Source organism: Primulina eburnea, chromosome 1 (genome assembly GCF_022965805.1).
Source record: "Primulina eburnea isolate SZY01 chromosome 1, ASM2296580v1, whole genome shotgun sequence".
Taxonomy (NCBI): domain Eukaryota; kingdom Viridiplantae; phylum Streptophyta; class Magnoliopsida; order Lamiales; family Gesneriaceae; genus Primulina; species Primulina eburnea.
The window spans coordinates 30,561,641-30,589,080 of record NC_133101.1 but is presented as its reverse complement, the minus strand read 5'-3'; the positions used below and the strand labels follow the sequence as shown (position 1 = coordinate 30,589,080).

Here is a 27,440-nt window from a genome sequence, read left to right as displayed (position 1 = left end):
AAATAGTACACACGATGCCACAATTATAGTTATCACATTGTTATCGAATTAATATGCAACCTTCGATGAACCAATGGTTGCAGATTCGATCGGGATATATGAGATGAAGGGACCGTACTGTACGTTAATCATAATCGACTGGTTCTTGCAGGCACTATCAGTGATACCTAGGGGATCATGGGTCGATGCTACTAGACGCTCTTACCATGATCCGATGAGTGCAATCAGAAATGAGTTCTGACATTCTTGATCAAGGTGTTGATGAAAAGAAAGAGGCTAACTAGGGTAAGCTCGAATAAAGAATTGTGTCCTGAATCACAAAAAGTTGTGAACCCGCGGCTAGCTGAATATCTGGACTATTGAGGGTCACACAAGCACTGGATCATTTGTTCCCGTTGAGAGAATAAATTCAAGGAGTTCAATTTATATTATAATATAGTAAATTCAATGAGTTGAATTTATGATAATTAAATTTTGAGAAAATAAATTCAAGGAGTAGAATTTTTGATATAGTAAATTCAATAAGTTGAATTTATGAAATTTGGAGAGAATAAATTCAAGGAGTTGAATTTATAAAATTTGATAATTTAATTTATTAAACTCAAAAGATGGGTTTATTAAATATTAAATTTTGGATGTGATAAAATTCAAGGAGTTGAATTTATAATTTAAATAATAAATTCAAATTTTGAATTTATAATGTATTTAATTTATTAAGCTCAAAAGTTGAGTTTATTAAAATTAAATTTTGGAGGTGATAAATTCAAGGAGTTGAATTTATAATTTAAATATTAAATTTAAATGTGAATTTAAATTAAATGTAATAGATGTATGTATTATGGGCTTGTAGGAGTACAAGACCAACATACAAATTATTAAGGTTCTTAATTGGACTTTAAAAAATTAATTAATTAATTAAACTAGTTGGACTAGAGTAATTAATTTATTAAGCCCATTAAGTTTTTGATTAATTAATGGGCCCTAAGCTTATATATTTGTATTAGGGTTGGGGTTAATTAAGGAACACTCATAATTTAAAAAAAAAAAAACATAGCCTCCATTTCTTCCAATGTTGATTCACGTGAGTTTCACAAAAAATTCCTCCAAAAGTTTTCTGGCCATTTTTCAAGGAAAAGAATTTTGAGTCATCTCTCAAATTTTAATCTCAACGTAAAAAACTTATTTGAAATATTTTAGTGCTATTTGAAAGAGGAACAAATCTTCTGGTCGTGGACTTAATAGAAGGAGTTCTTGAAGAAAATTCGTAGGGATTCATCAAGAGCTATCTCCGCTAACCTCGGAATAGCTGGAGTCCTAGTGATTTAATTCACAAAGTTATAATTTTCTAAACATCCTTTGAATGTTTTTGTTAAAATCATACGAGCGTCCAAAGCAAAACATATTTTGATTGTTAAAATAAATATAAAATTTTAAACTTCCGCTGCGTTTTGGGCACGTAGAAAACCGAAATCCAACAAAAGTCACATGTGATGAGAAGAATGGCAGTAATATTTATTCAGGAAGACATAAATGAGACCATACATCACATATCATTTTTAAACTAATGTTTCATTCTATTCATAAAAATATTATTTTACATATATATATATATATATATATATATATATATATATATATATATATATATATATATATCTCAAAAGACCTACTCATATTTATTTCATTGTCTATCGATAGCTTTATTGTAAATAATTGTAAGTGTTGAAGGTAGAAATAATATGTACAGTACTTGTGTACGTTTAATATCATTTCATATATCTATCTATTCGGCGACAGTTGATAACAAGATGGACGCTGTATTGGATCCCGGTTTTCTCGTGTCCAAACGCAGCGAAACTTTTAAAATTTTTAGATATTGACATTCAAGATGTATTTGGACACTCTTGTGGTTTTATAATCAAACATTCATAGGGAGTTTAATAAATATACTTTAGTGAATAATGTTCACTTGGCTCCAACTACTCCGATGTCAGCGGACGTAGCTCTTGATGTAAATCTCTACGAACGTTCTTCGATCTCCTTCTTTAAACTTCGAATCAGATCTACGACCAAATTACTTGTTCCTCTTCTAATTTCACTAGAAAATTAGGTGATGTTTTGCATAGAGATATAACACGAAAAATTCGACTCAATAATCTAAGCCAAATATTTCTTGTTTTTTGAAGGAATTTTCGAGAGCTTCTTTGATAATTGGGAAGAGCCTAAAGTTATCAAAATTTTCAAAAAATAACTTTCGGATGCTATCTTGTGAAATAAGAAATCAAAATCCTTATTATATTTTCTAATCTTTTATTAAATTAATTAATTACTTAATTAAGTTAATTAAAGATTCCAAAATTGTATCCCATCCCTTGGAGAATCTCGATGCATATATTATGGAGGCTAGGTTTTTAGGTCTCCCATTTTATAAAACATCTATGGCCTAATTACCATAATAAAATAAATTCACATATTTAATTAACATTAATGGGCTTGGTTAATTAATAGGACTAGTCCAACTAGTTTAATTAATTAATCAAAGCTCATTAAATTTTAATTATTTAGTATGTTGGACTTGTACTGCTACAAACCCATTTGAACATACTTCCCACCAATTTGAATTTAATATTTAATAAATTCAACTTTTGAGTTTAATAAATTAAATCCATTATAAATTCAACATTTGAATTTATTATATAAATTGTAAATTCAACTACTTGAATTTTATCACCTCCATAATTTAATATTTAATAAACTCAACTTTTGAGTATAATAAATTAAATCCTCAAATTTTATAAATTCAACTCTTTGAATTTATTCTCTCCAAATTTCATAAATTCAACTTCTTGAATTTACTATCTCATAAATTCAACTCCTTAAATTTATTTTCTCAAAATTTAATTATCATAATTCAACTCTTTGAATTTACTATAACATGATATAAATTCAACTCCTTGAATTTATTCTCTCCACGGGAACAAATGATCCAGTGCTTGTGTGACCCTCAATGGTTCAGGGATACAGCTAGCCGTGAGTTTACAACTCCTTGTGATTCAGGACATAATCCTTTATTCAAGCTTACCCTAATTAGCCCCATTCTTTTCATCAACACCTTGATCAAGAATGTCAGAACTCATTTCTGATTGCACCCATCGAATCATGGTAAGAACGTCTAGTAGCATCGCCCCATGATCTCCTAGGTATCACTGATAGTGCCTACAAGAACCAGTCGATTATGATTAACGTACAATACAGTCTCTTCATCTCATATATCCCGATCGAATCTGCAACTATTGGTTTATCGAGGGTTGCATATTAATTCGATAACTATGTGATAACTATAATAGTGGCATCGCGTGTACTATTTTCGAACTCCTTCTCTAACGTACATCTTATACTCTGGCCAGAGATTCCATGCACTATTATTTCATCTATCACACAGGATATCCACACCCGTAGGTGAGCGGTGAATCCCCGACTACAATGCATTGGCTCCTATATGTGTTGCAACTATACCTAACCTCTCCACCTGATGACTCTCCTGGAGCCGGTAAACGAGTCAAAGCACAGCCCTAGCATATAGAGCCTCAGTATTGTCCCGGGTCGTAAGTACTAATAGTGTACAATCATAACCACAGACTTATCCTCTCGATGAATGATAACCACTTGGAAAGTCCGAGGGAGGGTTGTTCGGTATAATCATCATATGACTACCCATCTACGTGTTTGGACATCTCTATGCCCGTACCAAGAAACACAGTACACAACATCGCAGATGCTAGTCTCGAGCTCAAGCGAGCTTTATCAGTGTTTTAGGCGGCTGAATCGACTAGGAACGAATTTATATTATACAGTGTTTAAAAATGAGTTTCAACATCGAATTACGATTCATTTGCATTTAAGCATAATCAAGGACTTTATCTATGCTGTTTGCATTGGTATACAGATAAAGTATAACGAAACAATTAAAAGTTAAATTATATTAAAATAAAGATTATTTATTTCACTTGAGTCAATAAATTCCCTAGCCAACCGTTGGCTTGCTAGGGCAATCTACTCTAACAATCTCCCACTTGCCCTAGAGCCAATTACAATTAACTTTAATCCCATTGCTTCGCGATGCTTCTGAAACAATGGTCCTGGCAAGGGCTATGTAAGTGGATCAGCAACATTATCTGCAGAGGGGACTCTTTCGACTGATATGTCTCCTCTTCCCACAATCTACCGTATGATGTGGAACTTTCTCAGTACATGTTTGGATCGCTGATGAGACCTTGGTTCCTTTGCTTGCGCAATGGCACCAGTGTTGTCGCAGTACAACGGGACTGGATCAACTCCATTAGGACTAACGCCCAACACTTGGACAAAATTCCTCATCCAAACTGTCTCTTTTGCTGCATCAGATGCAACAATGTATTCAGCTTCAGTGGTCGAATCCGCAACGGTGTCTTGCTTGAACCTTTCCAAGAGATAGCCGCACCATATAGCATGAATACAAAACCAGAGGTCGATTTCGAATCATCTACGTCACATTGGAAGCTAGAATCAATGTAGCCTTCCAATTTCAATTCCCCACCCCCATAGACCATGAAAAATTCTTAGTCCTTCTCAAGTATTGAAGAATATCTTTCACGGCCTTCCAATGCATTGGACCTGGGTTCGCCTGATATATGCTTGTAACACTTAAAGCGTAAGAAACATCAGGATGTGTCAATATCATACCATAAATGATACTACCAATAGCTGATGCATATGGAATACGTGTGATCATTTCTATCTCTTCATCTGTTTTGGGACACATAGCTTTAGATAGAGTAACACCATGACACATTTGTAAGTATCCTCTATTGGAATTTTCTATAGAGAATCGCTTCAGAATGATATTGATATAAGTGACTTGGGTGAGTCCTAGCATCCTTTTTGATCTATCTCTATAGATTTGTATTCCCAATACATATGATGCTTCACCCATGTCTTTCATGCAGAATTTACTTGCTAACCATACTTTAGTTGATTGCACTAATCCTTCATCATTCCCAATGAGCAGTATATCATCAACATAAAATACTACGAATGTCACTTCACTTCCACTAACTTTCTTGTACACGCATGGTTCCTCAGAATTTTTAGCAAAACCAAATTCCTTGATAGTGCTATCAAATCTGATGTTCCAACTCCTCGACGCCTGCTTGAGACCATATATTGATCAATGAAGTTTGCATACCTAATGCTCACTTCCTACTGATAATACCTTCCCATCCGCTCCAAGATTTCTTTTGTAGATCCATTTGCATCCAATGGTAACGATTCACTCAGGTGGATCCACTAATCTTCAGATTTGGTTTGAATACATAGAGTCCATTCAGACTGCATGGCTTCAAGTCATTTGGTTGAATCAGTATCAGATATTGCTTCTTTGAAATTCATTGGATCACATCCAACATAATGATCATCATGTCTTTGTTCATGAAGAACCGTATATCTTGCAGGTGGTCTCATAACCCTATCAGACCTTTTAGGAGCTTGTACTTCAACTACTGTTTGTTGGAAATTAGGTTCAACTATATAGTTGAGGGAGTATCTTGAATTTCTTCAAGTTCTATTATCTTGCCTTTTATATCTCATAGAAATTCTCTTTCCAAAAAGGTGGCATTTCTTGAAACAAACACTTTTGCTTCATTGGGATGATAGAAATGATATCCAACATAATTCTTTAGATATCCTACAAAGTAGCACAAAGTGGATCTACTATCCAGTTTGTAACGTACCGTACTTTTTAGTACTTAAAATTTGCGGAAAAATTGAAATTTTTTCTTAAATATAAACATCCATACGGTCGTCAACTCATCGTTCATAAAAAAAATCTTTAAAAAGCATCCATCACCAATAAAAATTTTGCCAAAAGAAAGGCTTGCTCAAAACATCTCCCATCAAAACATAAAATCAGAGTATTAATATTTTCATGATTGAAATCTTAAAATAACGTGGGCAGTCCTCGGGTCTAGCCTTCTGCTCAGTCCAAGCCTGCCCCTTGGTCCCCACCTCTCGTCTCATCCTGATCATCCACACCTGCATCCATCAAGTCTAGTGAGTCTAAAGACTCAACACGTATAAACTGAAAGTAACGAGTAATACGTAGTAAAACCACATGCAACTTCAAAATAGGGCATACATACGTAAACTTGACTTAAAGTAAACTTGAACATACGTACACACATACTTAGACGTGCCATGAACTTCTCTTAAACATGATTGCATACTTGAACATACTTAAACATACATGACTTCATTTTTTTGCGTAGAGAATGTTTAAAAGCAAGTGACCCATACATAATAAATGCCTGATCAGAGAAACCACAAGTACTGGGCTGAGAGGGACGTATCCACTGCCACATACATGAGATTCCCGTTCATAATTTATCGGGCTGATTGGTCCACGTTCATGATTTAACGCTTTCAATTACGATCTAAAACCCGTTCATGATTTAACGGGGTGGAGAGGTCCTCGGCCACGTTCACCGACTTCCAAACCCATTCATAGAGTCTAAAGACTCAACACGTATAAACTGAAAGTAACGAGTAATACGTAGTAAAACCACATGCAACTTCAAAATAGGGCGTACATACTTAAACTTGACTTAAATTAAACTTGAACATACGTACATACATACTTAGACGTGCCATGAACTTCTCTTAAACATGATTGCATACTTGAACATACTTAAACATACATGACTTCATTTTTTTGTGTAGAGAATGTTTAAAATCAAGTGATCCATACATAATAAGTGCCTGATCAGACAAACCACAGTACTGGGCTGAGAGGGACGTATCCACTGCCACATACATGAGATTCCCGTTCATAATTTATCGGGCTGATTGGTCCACGTTCATGATTTAACGCTTTCAATCACGACCTAAAACCCGTTCATGATTTAACGGGGTGGAGAGGTCCTCGGCCACGTTCACCGACTTCCAAACCCATTCATAAATTGGTCACAAGATATTTAACATATCTCAAAAACTTAAAAATATTTTCTTGCACGTCGAACAAACTTACTTGGCTTTGAGGGATTTGTTGGACTTCGATTGGGGCCGTTGCTGCCCAAGTAACATGAATTTCCATACTTAACTTGCATAAACTTAGAAGTAGGTACTCGAGCTCACCACCGAAGTGCATAAATAGCTTATGACATTCTAGATCACTCGGGACTTGACCTCGTTAAATCATACTACCCATGACATAAAACCCCAAAACAAACTCTAAGATGACGTGTGAACCTTTCCCAACAATAAAAGACATGATCTCATTACTAGAACTTGAAAAGAAGTGGAAATCCAAGCACTCGTACAGATTGAATGGCGCTCGGGCGGTAAAACTTTACCGCTCGGGCGCCGAGCTCACCGAACAAAACTCTCGACAGAAAGGGTGGCGCTCGGGCAGTACAAAGTTACCGCTCGGGCGCCGAGTTTTCTGAAGTTATACCCTCGGACAGAACGAGTGGCGCTCGGGCGAAAATAAATTATCGCTCGGGCGCCGCGTCTTCTGGACTCCGCGACTTAAAAGCTTATACTCTTCGAATTCGATTACACAAATGGTGAACAACGCCTCGAGACCCATCCTAGGACACTATGGCACTGACTCGACTCCACAAATGTCCCAACAACTCCAAGGGACGACGCACGCCACGCAACACCATAAAAACCCATTACTTAAATTTTGATACAACAAAATAGCTTTACGACTGCGTCAAAGACCATCTCAACATCATTATCAATATACCTATACGTAGCAACGATCACCCGTCAGTCCTCAACGAAGCATGCAACAATAAAACTTCAAGAACGCTTCAATATCATAATTTTCTGAAAACGCAGTTTGAGCAGTCTCACGAAAAACACCATAACTCACTCAATTTCTATCCAAATAACTCAAATTTAATATCAAATCTAAGGAATCAAAAATTTCTACATTTTTCACGTTGAAAGCTTTCTCAAAAACCCGACCGAAAAATCGCAGTTTTCAAAAGAACAACAAATTACGAAATTTCAGATCTAAAAATATTTCAAAACTTATTCGACGCATCTTCCGCTCAAACTTCTACATCACGCATACATTTTTACGCATAAAACAACGCAACACATAACATGACAAGATCGATGCAGCAAAAGAAAGAATATACGTGCCTTTTGATGATAAACTTTACCGAAACGACGATACCGACAAGGGGATGGAGCGAGGCTTGATCCGGGACGAACATGACACTAAAATCCTCAAAGAAAACACCCAAAAAGTTGCTGGAAATTGAAGAGGGAAGGGGGCGGCTGCTCTAGCTTGAGGAACCCTAGGTTTTCTCTCTCAAAAATAATAAAAAATCTGAATGTGAAGTGAGTGTTTGTGTTTAGTCGTGTACAGGTGTGTGTAAAAGTGTGTGTGTGCGTGTGTTTTAGTATTTAGGGATTAAATTATGCTTAATAAAATAATTAGCAACTAATTTAAAATACTAACTCTCCCTTAACTAATAAAATCTCTAAAATTTTAAAATAACTTACACAAGTAAATAATCCTTAGAAGATTTAAACTCATAATCCACTAACAAATAAGTTAGGCTTTAAAATACTAACAACTAAATAAATCATTTAAAACGCCCCATCCTCAACTTAAAATAAAATACCGCATTCTTAAATTGCCAACACCGTTGCCGGGTCCTTTCCTCAATCCCACCTCGAATGATCGCCTGAAACATGAAACTTGAAAAGCATTTTAACGTGCATCACAATAAACATGAATGATTTAAAATAATGCATTTTCATAAATCATGCTTGGGCAAAACTCACAAAATTAATTAAATTATTTAATAATTAAGTAGATGCATGGGTTATACGCGTACTGAATTTGGGCTCTACAGTTCCTCCCCCACTTATATAAATTTCTTCCTCGAAATTAAGTCTTACCGAACAACTCCGGGTAACGAAGTCTCATATCTGCTTCTGATTCCCAAGTGGCCTCTTCCACCGATTGGTTCAGCCACTGGACTTTGACAAGCTTAGTTGTCTTGTTCCGAAGTTTGCGCTCCTATCTGTCTAGGATTTGAGTCGGTCTCTCCTCATATGACAGGTCTGGAGCAAGCTGCAACGGATCATAGCTCAGAAAATGCGAAGGATTTGCTAGGTACTTCCTCAGCATTGAGACATGGAACACATTGTGTACCCTGGACAGATTTGGCAGAAGGGCAACACGATAAGCTAGTGTCCCAACTCTGTCAAGAATCTCGAAAGGTCCAATAAACCTCGGACACAGCTTGCCTCTCCTCCCAAACCTCATAACACCCTTTATGGGTGCTATCTTTACAAAAACGTGATCACCAACGACAAACTCGAGGTCTCTCCTTCTCTTATCAGCATAACTCTTTTGGCGACTCTGGGCAGTCTTCATTCTATCTCTAATATTGACTACCACATCTGCAGTCTACTGAACTATCTCTGGGCCAAGATCTGCTCTCTCACCAAATCCATCCCAATGAATCGGTGATCTGCACTTTCTTCCATACAAAGCCTCGTAGGGAGCCATACCTATAGATGATTGGAAGCTGTTGTTTTAGGTAAACTCCACTAGAGGTAGCTTAGACTCCCAAGTCCCCTGAAAATCAATCATACATGCTCTCAGCAAATATTCTAAAACCTGAATCACTAGCTCAGACTGGCCCTGTCTGCGGGTGAAATGCTGTACTGAAAAGCAACTTCGTCCCCATGGTTGCATGCAAGCTCTTCTAGAAGGACGAGGTAAACCTCGGGTCCCTGTCAGACACGATCGAAACTGGGAACGCATGTGAACGGACTATCTCCCTGATATAAACCTCCGCATACTGCGTCATGGAGAAAGTCGTCTTCACTGGCAAAAAGTGCGTTGATTTCGTGAGTCGATCCACTATGACCCAAATAGCATTAAAACCTCTAACTGACCTCGGTAAGCCAACAACGAAGTCCATAGTGATATTCTCCCATTTCCACTCGGGTATAGGGAGTGGCTTGAGCATTCCTGCTGGCCTCTGATGTTCAGCTTTCACTTGCTAACAAGTAAGACATTCTGATACGAATCTGTGGATATCTCTCTTCATCCCCGGCCACCAATACATAATCTGCAAGTCCTTGTACATCTTGGTACCTCCTGGGTGAATAGAATACAGAGATGCATGTGCCTCCGTCAGAATATCCTGTCTGTTCGAATCAGCACTAGGCACCCACATTCTGCCTCTGTATCTCACAATTCCATCTGATACTGTGTAGAGAACACTGCCCTTGGCTTCGTCTTTCTCTCTCCATTACTGTAACTGCTCATCTGAAGACTGACCTGTCCGGATACGGTCTAGCAGAGAAGACTGGACTGTCAGGTTAGACAGCCTTGGTGCTCTGCCCTTACGATAAACTTCCAAACCAAACCTCTGAATTTCGGACTGAAGAGGTCTCTGAACTGATAGCTGAGCTATGACGGCCACTTTCCTGCTCAAGGCGTTTGCCACAACGTTAGCTTTCCCCGGATGGTAGCTAATCTCGTAGTCGTAGTCTTTCACCAACTCTAACCACCGTCTCTGCCTCATATTCAGTTCCTTCTGCGTGAAGAAATACTTCAGACTCTTGTGATCAGTGAAGATCTGACACTTCTTGCTGTACAGGTAGTGTCTCCAAATTTTAAAAGCAAACACAACGGCGGCTAACTCCAGGTCTTGCGTCGGATAGTTCTTCTCATGCACTTACAACTGCCTGGAAGCATAAGCTATAACCCGACCCTGCTGCATCAATACCGCGCCTAAACCGAGCATAGATGCATCGGTGTATAACACAAAATCTCCTTGCCCTGTCGGCATGGCTAACACAGGCGCTGAAATAAGAGCTTGCTTCAAAGTATCAAAGCTCTTCTGACATTCTTCACTCCACACAAACTAAGCATTTTTCTTGGTCAGTGAAGTGAGCGACACTGCTATGGACGAAAACCCCTGAATAAACTTACGGTAGTAACCGGCTAAACCCAGAAAACTGTGGATTTTCGATGCGTTCTTTGGATCAACCCATTCATTAACGGCTGTACCTTTGCTGGATCAACTTCAATACCACTGCTAGACACTATATGCCCCAAAAATGCTACTTTCTGCAACCAAAACTTGCACTTACTGAACTTGGCAAATAACTTGCGACTCTGCAAAGCCTGCAACACTGTCCTCAAATGCTGGCTATGCTCCTCATGGATCTTCGAGTATATGAGAATATCGTCAATAAATACTATGACAAAATGGTCAAGGAAAGGCTGAAATACTCGATTCATGAGGTCCATGAAAATTGCTGGAGCATTCTTCAACCCAAATGGCATTACTAAGAACTCGTAATGCCCATACCTGGTCCTGAAGGCTGTCTTGTGAACATCTGCATCTTTCACCTTCAGCTGGTGATACCCTGGTCGAAGATCTATCTTGAAGAACACCGTAGCTCCCTGCAACTGATCAAAAAAGTCTTCGATTCTAGTAAGTGGGTACTTATTCTTTATCGTTACCTTGTTCAACTCTCGGTAATCGATGCACAACCTCATACTCCCGTCCTTCTTCTTCAAAAAGAACACTGGCGTGCCCCACGGTGAGAAACTAGGGCGGATAACTCCTTGTCGAGAAGCTCCTGAATCTGCTGCTTGAGTTCTAAAATTTCAGGTGGAGCTAATCGATACGATGCCTTAGAGATTAGCACAGTGCCTGGCATAAGATCGAACTCCACCTCTCTCTCAGGTGGAAGGCCTGTGACGTCATCAGGAAAGACGTCTGGGAATTCTCTGACTATTGAAACCTCAGATAAAGACGGAGTGGGTATGTCAGGTGCAGAAATAATGCTGGCCAAGAAGGCCTGAAACCCCTTAGAAATAAGTCTCCTAGCCAGCATGCAAGAGATCATGCGAGGGAAACTTCTCCATCTGACTGGTTCAAAAAGAAATTGCTCCATGCCCGGTGGTCTAACCAACACTGACCTCTTCTGAAATTCAATCAGAACACTGTTTCTTGTCAGCCAGTCCATTCCTAAAATAATGTCGAACTCTGGCATCGGCAGTAGAATCAAATCCGCGTATACTAGACGGCCCTGCAATTCCAGATCAATGTCTTTGATCACGCTAGTCGCTAACAGTTCTTCCCCGGATGGGACTGTCACCGAAAAATTTATATCTAGGCCAATGGACTTGATGTCTAGATGATTAGCGAAAGTCTCTGAGATAAAGGAGTGAGTGGCTTCTGAATCTATCAATGCCATTGTGGCTAATCTCTTAATGAAAATATTCCCTGAGAGACGTTAGCACAACAAAAAACTTACATCTCAAATTACTAACATTAACCTCAAGCATAGAAGGAATCAGTACTCCAAGTGACCCAAAAGTATTACTAGCACACAATAACTCCAAATAAAATTCCACATGCAAGGCAAAATAATACTGAGCTTAGGTAGAAAAGGTTACCGGTCAATAGTGTAGTGTCTGGGTTCGCCTCCTGTGCAAGCATAGCGAACACCCTGCCCTGAGTTGGCTGCTTCCACCGTGGGCACTCCTTCAGCATGTGGTCAGTAGCTCCACATTTAAAACATTTCCCGGATCGCCATAGGCACCGTCCGGGATGCTGGCGATTGCACTTCTGACACACTGGGAAGTTACCGGGCTTCTGAGGCACCCCTTGCTGCTGAATTGGACCTTTGCCCTTGATATGGTTTCTTCCCCGGCGGCCCATGAAACGCCCTCTTAAACTGAGGTCTCTGATGCTGCTGCTGCTGGTGTTCCGATGGTGCTTGGTAGGGCCTCTTGCCCTGCCTGTCCATCTCGATATCCCTCAGATCCTGCTCTGCCGCCAATGCTCTAGATACGGCGACTGCATAGCTAGTAGGACCAGCTACTCTCACATCGCGGCGAAAGATCGGCCGCAATACATCCATGAAATGCCTCAGCTTACTCTGGACATCATTAGCTATGAGGGGCACAAAGTAACAACCCCTCTCGAACTTCCTGACGAAGTCTGCTACGCTGCTGTCTCCCTATCGTAGCGACATGAACTCTATGATAAGACGGGATCGTACTTCTTCAGTGAAGTACTTGGCGAAGAACGCTTCATTGAATCCAGTCCAAGACAAAGTCGGCAAATTAATTGCCACCGACGCACTGTCCCACCAACGTCTAGCATCGCCTGCTAAAAGGAATATGGCACAACGGACTCGGTCTGCATTCTACAGCTCCATGTAGTCAAAAATCACTTTGATGGACTTAATCCATCCCTCTGCCACCATCAGGTCAGTAGATCCCGAAAACTCCTTAGGATTCATCCTCTGAAACCTCTCATACACTGCCTCTGGCCTAGGTCTCACCCCAGCGTCCACTGCAGCCTGGTTCCCCGCAAACTGTGCGAAGAACTGGGTCATACCTGCAAGAATCTGAGCTTGCATATCCGGAGGTGGAGGAGGAGGATTGGCCCTCTCCTCATTTCGGGCCTCTCTGTCCTCTTCCCTTGCTTCTCGGTCAACCACACGTCTAGGAGGCATTCTGTTCCAACAATTTACCCAACACGTAAATCCAACATAAATGAACATGATATAGACAACATAAAATGCACGTACTTGAACTTAATGCATACTGAAACCAGAATTTCATGCGTAACGCATAATATAAATTTACAACTTTAAAACTTACAGACTTGAGGTGTGGCTTCGTGAGCTTCTTGCGACTGGCAATAGGCATAACCCTTTACAAGAACACCGCTCTGATACCAACTGTAACGTACCGTCCTTTTTACTACTTAAAATTTGCGGAAAAATTGAAAATATTTCTTAAATATAAACATCCATACGGTCGTCAACTCATCGTTCATAAAAAAAAATCTTTAAAAAGCATGCATCACCAATAAAATTTTTGCCAAAAGAAAGGCTTGCTCAAAACATCTCGCATCAAAACATAAAATCAGAGTATTAATATTTTCATGATTGAAATCTTAAAATAACGTGGGCGGTCCTCGGGTCTAGCCTTCTGCTCGTCCAAGCCTGCCCCTTGGTCCCCATCCCTCGTCTCATCCTGATCATTCACACCTGCATCGATCAAGTCTAGTGAGTCTAAAAAATCAACAAGTATAAACTGGAAGTAACGAGTAATACGTAGTAAAACCACATGCAACTTCAAAATATGGCATACATACTTAAACTTGACTGAAAATAAACTTGAACATACGTACATACATACTTAGACGTGCCATGAACTTCTCTTAAACATGCTTGCATACTTGAACATACTTAAACATACATGACTTCATTTTTTTGCGTAGAGAATGTTTCAAAGCAAGTGACCCATACATAATAAATGCCTGATCAGACAAACCACAGTACTGGGCTGACAGGGACGTATCCAGTACCACATACATGAGATCCCCGTTCATAATTAAACAGGCTGATTGGTCCACGTTCATGATTTAACGCTTTCCAATCACGATCTAAACCAGTTCATGTTTTAAGGGGGGGAGAGGTCCTCGTCCACGTTCACCGACTTCCAAACCCATTCATAAATTGGTCACAAGACATTTAGCATATCTCAAAAACTTAAAAATATTTTCTTGCACGTCGAACATACTTACTTGGCGTTGAGAGATTCGTTGGACTTCGATTGGGGCCGTTGCTGCCCAAGTAACATGAATTTCCATACTTAACTTGCATAAACTTAGACGTAGGTACTCGAGTTCACCACCAAAGTGCATAAATAGCTTATGACATTCTAGATCACTCGGGACTTTACCTCGTTTAATCATACTACCCATGACATCAACCCTGAAACAAACTCTAAGATGACGTGTGAACCTTTCCCAACAATAAAAGACATGATCTCATTACTAGAACTTGAAAAGAAGTGGAAATCCAAACACTCGTACAGAATGAATGGCGCTCGGGCGGTAAAATTCTACCGCTCGAGCGCCGAGCTCACCGAACAAAACTCTCGACAGAAAGGGTGGCGCTCGGGCGGTACAAAGTTACCGCTCGGGCGCCGAGTTTTCTGAAGTTATACCCTCGGACAGAACGAGTGGCGCTCGGGCGAAAATAAATTATCGCTCGGGCGCCGCGTCTTCTGGACTCCGCGACTTAAAAGCTTATACTCTTCGAATTCGATTACACAAATGGTGAACAACGCCTCGAGACCCATCCTAGGACACTATGGCACTGACTCGACTCCACAAATGTCCCAAACATCTCCAAGGGACGACGCACGCCACGCAACACCATAAAAACTCACAACTTAAATTTTGATACAACAAAATAGCTTTACGACTACTCGATCTCAAATGTGACTAACGACGCGAAACAAGACATCAAAGACCATCCCAACATCATTATCGATATACCTATACACAGCAATGATCACCCGTCGGTCCCCAACGAAGCCTGCAACAATAAAACTTCAAGAACGCTTCAATATCATAATTTTCTGAAAATGCAGTTTGAGCAGTCTCACGAAAAACACCATAACTCACTCAATTTCTATCCAAATAACTCAAATTTTATATCAAATCGAAGGAATAAAAAATTTCTATGTTTTTCACGTTGAAAGCTTTCTCAAACTTGATCGAGCAAAACTTGCACTGTGATATCCTCAATAAAAATATGATTTTGTATGCTCAAAATTAATCGCAAGTGCACGATGTCAAGTAATAATATAGTGTACAAGAGTACGAGTATCGTTCCACTGAAGACTGTGTTTAACAATTATTATTTTCAGTTATTTAACATTTAGCAACGAAAATTGAGTTGTGTGATTATTCCTACTATGCTCAAATAAATATGCAATTAAAATGATTCAACAAGTAATGAATGAGAATTTAATCTAAAATGTTGAGTTAAAATTCAATGAGAAATGGATTTGTTGGGAATCTCGGTTCACCTACCCCTCGTTAATTAATTAATTCGTTCGATCGTGATCTACGCTTCCGACAGGATTTCCTAATCTATTGAACACACTCTCTCGAGCTATGCCAAACTAATTCTACTCAATGAAGTAATTAAATATCTTTAATTATTTATCAAGAGCAAATCGCATTTCGATCTATGAACTCCCCTAGTTTTCGACCCTAAAGACTATGACTATCGGCACGTATCCAATTTCATATATCTATGTAAATTGTAGATCCGCGAATTATACTACTCGTTCCTATCACTCGTGATTCTCTCGAACTCACTCGTGATATGAAAACGTCGTTAAAGTTAGCTACGCTCTAACAACACGATAAAACAGTAGTAAAATCAAGAATAACGCACAATCGAAATATAAATTAATTCAAATCAACGTTCGGGGTAGGATCCCCTTTAATCCCAACAAATAATAAAGTTAGCTACTAGAATTCATAGTAAAAATAAACGCAACAATGTTTAAAATGAAAGAAACTAGATTAGAAATACTAGGCGAGACGAAATCTGCGAAGAACGATGCTCGGAAAACTTCAAATATTCAATCCAAGCGCAAAGTTCTCTCCAAAAGCTTGTGGCGGCTGCAAAATCCCGTCTGCCTCCGTCTGAATGTCGACCCCTCCTCTTTCCATAGCATTCTTCTTCCAAAATAAGGTAAGGAATCGCACACAATATCTTTCTAAAAATAGGTGGCGCTCGGGCGGTAGAAAACTACCGCTCGAGCGCCGACCTTTCTGTCGACTTGGTCACCTTTCGCGCCCGGGCGGTAGAAAATTACCGCTCGGGCGCCGCTCATTCTGTCCGTTGCCCTCTCTTTTATACACTTTGCTCCATTTTTGGTTTTCCGGCCACTTTTCCTGCAAATTCATCATGCCCGAGTGAGATATGATAAAATACAAATGTTTACTCTAAAATGCACAGAATGTGATTGAAATAAACGTATGCACAATACAAAACACACACAGACTAATGCAATAAAACACGTAAAAACAACACAGATCAACCCCCTCATACTAATATTTTGCTTGCCCTCAAGCAAAATAGGTTACAACCCACAACCAAAATACGAAATAAACACAAAATGAAAGAATTAAACTAGCGAAACTGATGGTGAAGTAGCAAACCGGTATCTCCTGCCTCAGCGGATGTTTGAACCACATCCAATTAGTCAAATCACAACATTCACCAATACTCCTTTTTAAAGCACCTTATAACATTTTGATTTTGACCAGAAAGTGTGGTCGTGTGTGTGCTATGGGTCTCACTAGCTCGTGCTTCAGATAGTTTCATTTGCAAATCATGCGAGTCACCAAATCAACAGTTCAATGCAAGTTTCCCTATCCCGAGTTCTGTTTCTAGTCGTGACCAACAAGTGAACACAAAGCGGCTAATTTTCAAGGTTGTACACCAGGAATGAGGGAGTCAATATCATGAGGTTTCGAACGGCTAAAGAAGATGGGACGTACACTGATCATTTTCATTATGCACTTGTCAGAATTTTTATCTGACATTCCTCAACGCCTTACTTCTCCATCTATTTAGCCTTGGGATAGGATTTCATCCCTTTTTGGCTCCCCCACACCTTACATCCCTTTTTTCATTTACAACACTCTTGTTGTAATACTACTCTTTTTTTTTCTTTTTTTTAGTGCATAATTTTCTCAAGTGTACTCCCTAAATTTTGAGTATATGGTATGTTTGATTAGTTGGCTTAGGGATAACTCTTGCGGTATTATGGACAATTGGGGCGAAAGTTATTCCGGTGGGTTCAAATGATCTACGCTATTTCATGTCACTGGTCGGTCGCGACTGTCAACAAAATTCATTCAAGTTCGACTTGCATCTCATGTTATTCCAGTTCCTCCCACAGAATCTTAAACTCGACTATCGTGTACACTACTAATAATACCCACAATGTACGCATATACAATAAACATTTCATTTCACTGGGGTATTCATGACGTGTGATAAAACTAAGTAACATGCAGTTCATTCACCCCACAATCATCATCGGCTACCAATTCACTAGTTTCACCATCTACGGACACTCATGCACGACAGCAAATACGAATATGCAAGACGACCCCCTCATACTAGAAGTGTGCAATGTCCCCATTGCACAAAAGATTCAAACAAAGAAATGCAAACACAAATGCAGACTAATAAACATGAAAGTTAAAACATGCTAGAAATAAACAACGGTGAGAAAGAAAAACAGAAAACAGCGAAAAAATTAAATGTGCAAAGGAGGGAAAACAGTAAACTCCCCTGATCAAGTGTCATCCTCATCATGCTCCGGCGGTGGCACTCCAGCGGCCTCCCCCTGTTGAGAATAATCATACTGGAACTGGAATGGGGGAGGAGGTAGCGGAGTCGGTGGAATGGTCGACGGGTCAACGCCCCCATGCACAAGCAAAGTGCGCATCATGGAGTCAATGTGCGATAAATGGTCCGCGACATAGGAGTTGAACTGACTCTGATGTGCTTGGAAGGCTATACTTTCATCCATCTTATCATTCTGAGTTCACCTGCGGGGTTCTGGTGGGAGGCGGCATGGGATGGCGGTGCTAGATCCACCGGCTTCCCCCTCCTGAGTGGGGAAGTCCGCCCAACGTTTCGCTCTTTTTCTCTGTTCATCCTCCTGACAAATCGGCTTTATCGGTTGAAGCCACTCCTCGTCGTCCCGAAACAGTACCCCAGCCCGTGCACACAGTTCGGATATGATCGTCGGAAAGAAAAGCCCGATGTGGCTGTTGTGGGCACTCAACATGATCTGAGAGGTTATAAGTCTGCCCACATTGATGCTGTACCCTCGGGTCAACGCAAACAGCAGCACCGCTCTTTCCTTATGAACCTCGCTCTTATGCGAGACTGGCATCATCCTCCGGGCCACAAATAAATACCACATGGCAGCAGTGGTGCGCAAATAATTCTCGTCGAAACAACTCGGGGGTCTCCCTAGTGGTTTCCATGTCGGCCCAGGAAGACACAAAGTCTCGATAATCTCAGTGTAGTTGGGCTCCGCAATAAATGACTGGTAGTTGGAGTCGTCAACCTCCGCGGTTTCTAGGAGGGCGTTAATCGTCGCCGAATCAAACGGCAAAAGCTTGCCTCTAACAAAAGCTCTCCCATCAGTTCGCTCACAAGCATTTGCATAAAACTCCCTAACTACCGACACCACTGCAGCTTGAGGGTGCTCACTAAATTTGTCCCATCCCCTTCGACCCAAGTCCACAAGGGGCTCTAAATATCTATCCTCAAATTGGCGACAAAATCCCCTTTCGGGAATGGGGATTCGGTGAATTTTAGCATGGTCATATCTAGCCCGGGCCTCCGCACTCACGAAACGTGTTCTATCAAATGAGGATGAAGAGAAGGAACTAGGATTACCTCTTTGCTTCTTGGGGGCCATTGTGTTGGAAGAGTGGAAGATGATGCCTTGAATTGGAGAAGGGTGTTCTTGCTTCCTGAAGGAGATGTGTCTTGCCGCCGGAAAAATGAGTGGAGATGGTGGTGCCTGCACAAGAAAATCGAAAAGGGGGTAGGGGAGAGTTAGGGATTTGAGGAGGAAATTTGGGGAGATTTCGTGCAGAATGAAGAAAGGGGGAAAGGTTTCCGCGTTTTAAAAGCTGTCGCGCTCGAGCGGTAGAAAACTACCGCTCGAGCGCGAACCCCACTGGAATTTATTTTCCATAGGTACGCGCGCGCGCTCGGGCGGTACAAAAATACCGCTCGAGCGCGAACCTCTCTGCCTATTTCATAACTAATATATTTTTTAAAAAAAAAAAACAAAACAAGAATAAAATAAAACAAGAGAAAATAACTAAATTGACACGAACGAAAATCTAAATCAAATGCGAGAGAAGGGGAAGAAAATAGTTCTCAATTTATAGTCGAGAGCTTGACTGTCGGTCTGTCTCAGTTCGGCATGTCTTGGGACCGGGTGATTCCAAGTTGTGGCTCAATTGTGCCACGCATGTAGTGCTTCAGGCGCTGGGCATTGACCGTAAATGTCCCATCCTTCCCATCTTTCAATTCTACAGCTCCCGATGGATAAACTTTCGAGATCACGAATGGACCAGACCATCGCGACTTCAATTTTCCGAGAAATAGTCGTAACCGGGAGTTGTAGAGTAGGACACTTTCACCTTCTTTGAATTCTCTTTCGATGATCCGCCTATCATGAGCCTTCTTTGTCTTTTCTTTGTATGACAGTGCTAGATCATAGGCCAGATTCCGGAATTCCTCCAACTGATCTAGTTGAAGCAAACGTCGTTCACCTGCATCAGCAAAGTTAAAGTTTAGTGCTTTTGTTGCCCAATATGCCCGATGCTCTAACTCTACAGGTAGATGACATGCTTTACCAAACAAAAGCCTATACGGTGTAGTGCCTATAGGTGTTTTAAAAGCAGTCCTATATGCCTAAAGAGCATCGTCTAACCTCACCGACCAATCTTTCCTATTGACACCTACCACTTTTTCCAAAATCCGCTTAATCTCTCGGTTAGACACTTCCACTTGACCATTCGTCTGGGGGTGATAAGGAGTAGATATCTTATGTGTGACACCGTATTTGCTCAAAAGTTTTTCAAAAAGTTTGTTGCAAAAATGAGTGCCACCATCACTAATGATTGCTCGGGGTGTTCCAAATCGGTTAAAAATGCTTTTCTTCAAAAATTTTAAGACCACTTGAGCATCATTAGTGGCGTACGCTTCCGCCTCTACCCACTTAGACACATAATCCACCGCAACCAAGATGTATTTTTTCGTGAAAGAACTGGGGAACGGTCCCATGAAGTCTATTCCCCACACATCAAAAACCTAACATTCAATGATATTATTTAAAGGCATTTCATGACGGTTAGAGATGTTACCTGACCGCTGGCATTTATCACAATGTAGCACATAAGAACGAGCATCTTTAAAGAGAGTTGGCCAATAAAAGTCACATTCAAGTACCTTGGATGCCGTCCTTGTTGGTCCGAAGTGACCACCTACCTTCCGGTCATGGCAATGGTTGAGAATTTGATAAAACTCTTCCTCCGCGACACACCGTCTTATCATGGAATCTGCACAAATTTTAAACAAAAACGGTTCCTCCCAAAAATAGTATTTCACGTCAGAAAAGAATTTCTTTCGTTGGTGAAACGATAGGTTTGGTGGAGGTGTGCCTGTGACAAGAAAATTAGCGAAATTTGCATACCATGGACAATGTTTCATCTCAAACAGTTGCTCGTCAGGAAACCAATAATTAATAGCTCGATCTACACAGTCATTATTAACAAGCTCTAGTCTAGATAAATGATCCGCCACCACATTCTCAACACCTTTCTTATCTTTTATTTCCAAATCAAACTCTTGTAACAGTAAGATCCACCGAAGTAAGCGTGGCTTTGCATGTTTTTTAGCAAGCAAATATTTCAGTGCAGAGTGGTCTGTGTAAATAATGACTTTTGACAAAACAAGATATGCATGAAATTTATCAAGTGCAAACACTACTGCAAGTAACTCTTTTTCAGTGGTGGCATAATTTAATTGTGCTTCATCTGGAGTCTTACTTGCATAGTATATAGTGTGGAATACCTTGTTCCGTCTCTGGCCGAGGACCGTACCAACCGCAGTATCACTGGCATCGCACATGATCTCGAAGGGCAGATCCCAATCCGGTGCCACCAAGACAGGAGCCGTCACCAAGCGCTCCTTTAAATCCTCGTATGCCTGCAAACAGCTAGAATTAAAATCAAAGGGCATATCTTTAATAAGTAGAGAAGATAGAGGTTTGGCAAATTTAGAAAAATCTTTGATGAACCGCCGTTAGAAACCGGCATGGCCTAAAAAACTTCTAACTCCCTTTACTGAGGCTGGTGGTGGTAGGTTCTTTATGACTTCAATTTTTGCTTTGTCCACCTCAATTCCTTGCTCCAAAACCTTGTGCCCTAAAACAATTCCCTCTTGTACCATGAAATGACACTTTTCCCAATTGAGCACCAAGTTCGTCTCCTCGCATCTTCTCAACACGGATCTCAAATTCTGCAAGCACTCATCAAACGTTGCACCAAAGATAGAAAAATCATCCATAAATATTTCAAGAAAGGTTTCAATCATATCATGGAATATAGCAGTCATACAGCGCTGAAATGTAGCAGGTGCATTACAAAGACCAAAAGGCATTCCGCGAAAAGCAAACGTGCCATAAGGACAAGTGAAAGTGGTTTTCTCTTGGTTCTCAGGTGCAATTGTGATTTGATTATACCCCGAATACCCATCTAGAAAACAATAAAATTCATGCCCCGCTAATCTCTCCAACATTTGATCAATAAAGGGAAGGGGAAAATGGTCCTTACAGGTGGCCTCATTCAACTTCCTATAGTCAATACACACTCTCCACCCCGTAACAGTTCTCGTGGGAATAAGTTCATTCTTTTCATTGGTGATCACCGTAATCCCGCCTTTCTTAGGCACACATTGAACCGGACTTACCCAAGCACTATCGGAAATAGGGTAGATAATACCTGAATCGAGAAGCTTAATAATTTTCGCCTTCACTACCTCTTGCATCTTTGGATTTAGTCGTCTTTGAGGTTTTACGAGAGGTGAGTACTTTTCTTCCATCAAGATTTTATGCATGCATATCGAGGGAATGATTCCCTTGATGTCTGCCACCTTCCAAGCGAATGCCCTTTTGTGCTCTTTGAGAACTTGCAACAATTTGTCCTCCATAGCATCTGTCAAAGCAGCAGAAATAATGACAGGCAATGTGTTATTCTCACCTAGGATTACGTACTTTAAGTGCGGAGGTAAGGGTTTGAGTTCAAGCGTCGGTGGCTCCTCGATGCTCGACTTTGGAGGGATCAAATCTCTGCGTTCTCCTAGGTCCTCCAGTCGCATCTTCATTTGCTTTCTCCATGGATGGTTGGCATTGAGATGTGCCACAATTTCAGTTTTTTCATCATCCAATTCCTCTTCTCCCAACTCAGTAGTGATAGTAGCCTCCAAAGGGTCCCTAAAAGCATCCTGCACATAGTGAGACACAAGAGAGTCAAAAGCATCAATTCTAAAACAGCTATCAGAATGCAGTGTGTGCTTAAGTGCATTAAAGACATCAAAAGTAATCTCCTCCTCGCCCACTCGCAATCTCAGCTTCCCTTCTTGTACATCAATCAGTGCCTTGCCAGTCGCAAGGAATGGTCTCCCCAAAATTAGAGACATCTCTGTATCCTCTTCCATGTCGAGCACCACGAAATCCACAGGAAAAATGAATTTGTCCACTTTCACTAGCACATCCTCAATCACTCCGCGTGGGTATTTGATAGATCTGTCAGCCAGTTGCAAGGACATCCTCGTCGGTTTAGGCTCTCCCAACCCAAGTTTCCTAAACACAGATAATGGCATAAGATTAATACTTGCACCAAGATCACATAATGCCTTATGAAAAACAACATCACCAATCATGCAAGGAATATAAAAACTCCCTGGGTCTTTTAGCTTCGGTGGGATTTTGTTTTGCACCAAGCGGAGCAATTTTCAGTTAAGTTCACTGTCATGTGACCCTATAACTTCCTCTTATTTGCTAAAATGTCCTTCAAGAATTTAGCATAACTAGGCATTTGCATTAGAGCATCGGCAAAGGGAATATTGATATGCAATTTTTTAAACACCTCAAGAAACTTACCGAATTGTGCATCTAGTTTTGCTTTTTTCAATGCTGCAGGGAAGGGTGGAGGAATAACAATTTTTGGTTGTGCAGTGGGTGCTAGTGTAGAGTTAGAGGACTTACCTTTAGATGTCGCAGTTTGCTCATCCTCTATTTGAGTTTTCTCTTTTTCCCTTGACTCCAAAACTTTCCCACTCTTCAACTCGATGGCCTTCACTTGCTCTTTTGGATTAGTCTCTGTGTTACTTGGCAAGGTGCCTGGCTCTCTACTTGCTATCATCTTTGCTAACTAACCAATCTGATTTTCAAGCCCCTTTATCGACCATCCTGATTTTGAAGTCTAGTTTCAGTGGATGAAATAAACTTAGACATCATTTGCTCCAAGTTGGACTTTTCTTCTCTAGGAGGGTCAGATCTGTACATCGGTTGTTTGCCATATTGTTGTCCTCTTTGCGGTCGATTCTGACTGTTTTGACCGCCCCATGAGAAGTTAGGATGTTGCCTCCACCCAGGATTGTATGTGTTCGAATAAGGGTCATGCCTTGGGCGGTTTTGGACTCCCACTTGATTCACTAGTGCCTCATTTTGCACATAGAATGGATTGTCTTCTTGACAATCCTTCGCATAGTGTTCCCCTCCACACTTTTCACAGAATATCTCTTGGAGACGCATAGCTGTGCCACCCACGTTCAAGCCATCCAGCTTCCTGTTCAATGCATCAAGTTGTGCAGTAATAGCAGAAAAATCAGTTACCTGGTGAACTCCTGCACTTCTCCGCTGGTTGTTCCTGTCAGATTGAGGTTGATAACTGCTAGCAGCAATCTCCTCCAACAACTCATATCCTTCTTCCGCAGTTTTCCTCAAAAGGTTTCCACAAGCAGCAGCATCTATCATAGTACAGGTTAGGAGTAAGCAAACCGTAATAAAATGTTTGAACGACTAACCCAAGTGGTAACTCGTGATGTGGGCATCTTCGAAGTAGATCCTTGAAGCGTTCCCATGCCTCATATAGAGATTCCAGATCAAATTGAGCAAATGTCGTAATGTCTGCCCGCAGCTTCATGGTCTTGGAGGGAGGGAAGTATTTGATGAGAAAAGCTTTCGCCATGTCGTCCCACGTAGCGATCGAACCTACAGGCAAACAATTTAACCACGCTTTAGCTTTATCACGTAAGGAGAAAGGAAATAACGCAACCTAACAGCATCATCAGAAACTCCATAGAATTTAAAAGTATCGCAAATTTCAAGAAAATCTGCGATGTGCGTGTTTGGATAATCTACTGCAGTTCCTCCGAATTGAACTGTGTTCTGAATCATCAAGATCCTCTTCTAATTTGCACTAGAAAATTAGAAGATGTTTTCCGTAGAGATATAACACGAAAAATTCGACTCAATAATCTAAGCCAAATTTTCTTGCTTTTTGATGGAATTTTCGAGAGCTTCTTTGATAATTGGGAAGAGCCGAAAGTTATCAAAATTTTCAAAAATAACTTTCGGATGCATGTTATGAAATAAGAAATCAAAATCCTTATTATATTTTCTAATCTTTTATTAACTTAATTAAGTTAATTAAAGATTCCAAAATTGTATCCCATCCCTTGGAGAATCTCGATGCATATATTATGGAGGCTAGGTTTTTAGGTCTCCCATTTTATAAAACATCTATGGCCTAATTATCATAATAAAATAATTTGACCTATTTAATTAACATTAATGGGCTTGGTTAATTAATAGGACTAGTCCAACTAGTTTAATTAATTAATCAAAGTCCATTAAACTTTAATTACTTAGTATGTTGAACTTGTACTGCTACAAACCCATTTGAACATACTTCCCACCAATTTTCATTTAATATTTAATAAACTCAACTTTTGAGTTTAATAAATTAAATCCATTATAAATTCAACATTTGAATTTATTATATAAATTGTAAATTCAACTCCTTGAATTTTATCACCTAAAAAATTTAATATTTAATAAACTCAACTTTTGAGTTTAATAAATTAAATCCTCAAATTTTATAAATTCAACTCCTTGAGTTTATTCTCTCCAAATTTCATAAATTCAACTTCTTGAATTTACTATCTCATAAATTCAACTCCTTGAATTTATTTTCTCAAAATTTAATTATCATAAATTCAACTCCTTGAATTTACTATATCATGATATAAATTCAACTTCTTAAATTTATTCTCTCCACGGGAACAAATGATCCAGTGCTTGTGTGACCCTCAATGGTTCAGGGATACAGCTAGCCGTAGGTTCACAACTCCTTGTGATTCAGGACATAATCCTTTATTCGGGCTTACCCTAATTAGCCCCATTCTTTTCATCAACACCTTGATCAAGAATGTCAGAACTCATTTCTGATTGCACCCATCGAATCATGGTAAGAGCGTCTAGTAGCATCGCCCCATGATCTCCTAGGTATCACTGATAGTGCCTACAATAACCAGTCTATTATGATTAACGTACAGTACGGTCTCTTCATCTCATATATCCCGATCGAATCTGTAACCATTGGTTCATCGAGGGTTGCATATTAATTCGATAAATATGTGATAACTATAATCATGGCATCGCGTGTAATATTTGGGAACTCCTTCTCTAACGTACATCTCATAATCTGGCCAGAGATTCCATGCACTATTATTTCATCAGATCACACAAGATATCCACACCCGTAGGTGAGTAGTGAATCCCTGACTACAATGCACTGGCTCCTATATGTTTCGCAACTCTACCCAACCTCGCCACCTGATAACTCTCCTGGAGCCAGTAAACGAGTCAAAGCATAGCCTTAGCATAAAGAGCCTCAGTGTTGTCCCGGGTCGTAACGACTAATGGTGTACAATCATAACCACGAACTTTTCCTCTCGATGAATGATAAACACTTAGAAAGTCCGAGGGAGGGAGGGTTGTTCGGTATAATCATCATATGACTACCCATCTGCATGTTTGGACATCTCTATGCCCTTACCAAGAAACGCAGTACACAACATCATAGATGATAGTCTCGAGCTCAAGCGACCTCTATCCATGTTTTAGGTGGCTGAATCGACTAGGAACAAATTTAGATTGTACATTGTTTACAAATGAGTTTCAACATCGAATCACGATTCGTTTGTATCAAAGCATAATCAAGGACTTTATCTATGTTGTTTGCATGTGTATACAGATAAAGTATAACGAAACAATTAAAAGTTAAATTATATTAAAATAAATATTGTTTATTTCACTTGAGTCAATAAATTCCCTAGCCAACCGTTGGCTTGCGGGACATCTATTCTAAAACGCTGCACATGTTTGGCATCGCTCTATTCAAATTCGGACCCTTATGGTTTATGAAGGTGTCAATGCCAATTTTTTTAAAGAACCTTTTGATAATCTATCTTTTATTCTTCGGTTTATAGGGAATGCTCGCAATGCTTCAAGAACAATGGAATCATAGGAGTTTGGTGAGTCGAATGACCTGAGAATATTTATATATATCATTCTGTCTTGAGTATAATTTTTTCATATCGACTCTTCGACGTGATTTTTTTATGGTGGTGGCTAGGAATCGGGTCATTATTTCAGTAGTGAGTTGGCTCAAACCACCTCGAGGATTCTTTAAACTTCTTTGATACCTCGGAAGAACTCGGATCATGGATGAACTAAGACAGTAAATGATAGCCCGAACCATGGTAAGTTTGTAGAAGGAGCTTGTAAGTAGCCGGGCAGGTTAGTGCTCGGGAAGTCATTTAACCAGGCAACTAGAGGCCCGAGCTCTCGGGCGAATTCTCGGGTGATGGCTCACTGCTCGGGATGTCTCGGTAATAGTACCGCACTCGAG

The 27,440-nt window shown here is 40.1% G+C and overlaps 1 non-coding gene across 1 annotated transcript; it reads left to right on the top strand.

The window, feature by feature from the left end:
* The first annotated feature begins 24,558 nt into the window (after nucleotides 1-24,558).
* LOC140814884 (small nucleolar RNA R71) lies at nucleotides 24,559-24,664 on the top strand. Its single transcript, XR_012114196.1, has one exon. It is a non-coding gene; the product is annotated as a small nucleolar RNA R71 (small nucleolar RNA).
* The last annotated feature ends 2,776 nt before the right edge of the window (nucleotides 24,665-27,440 follow it).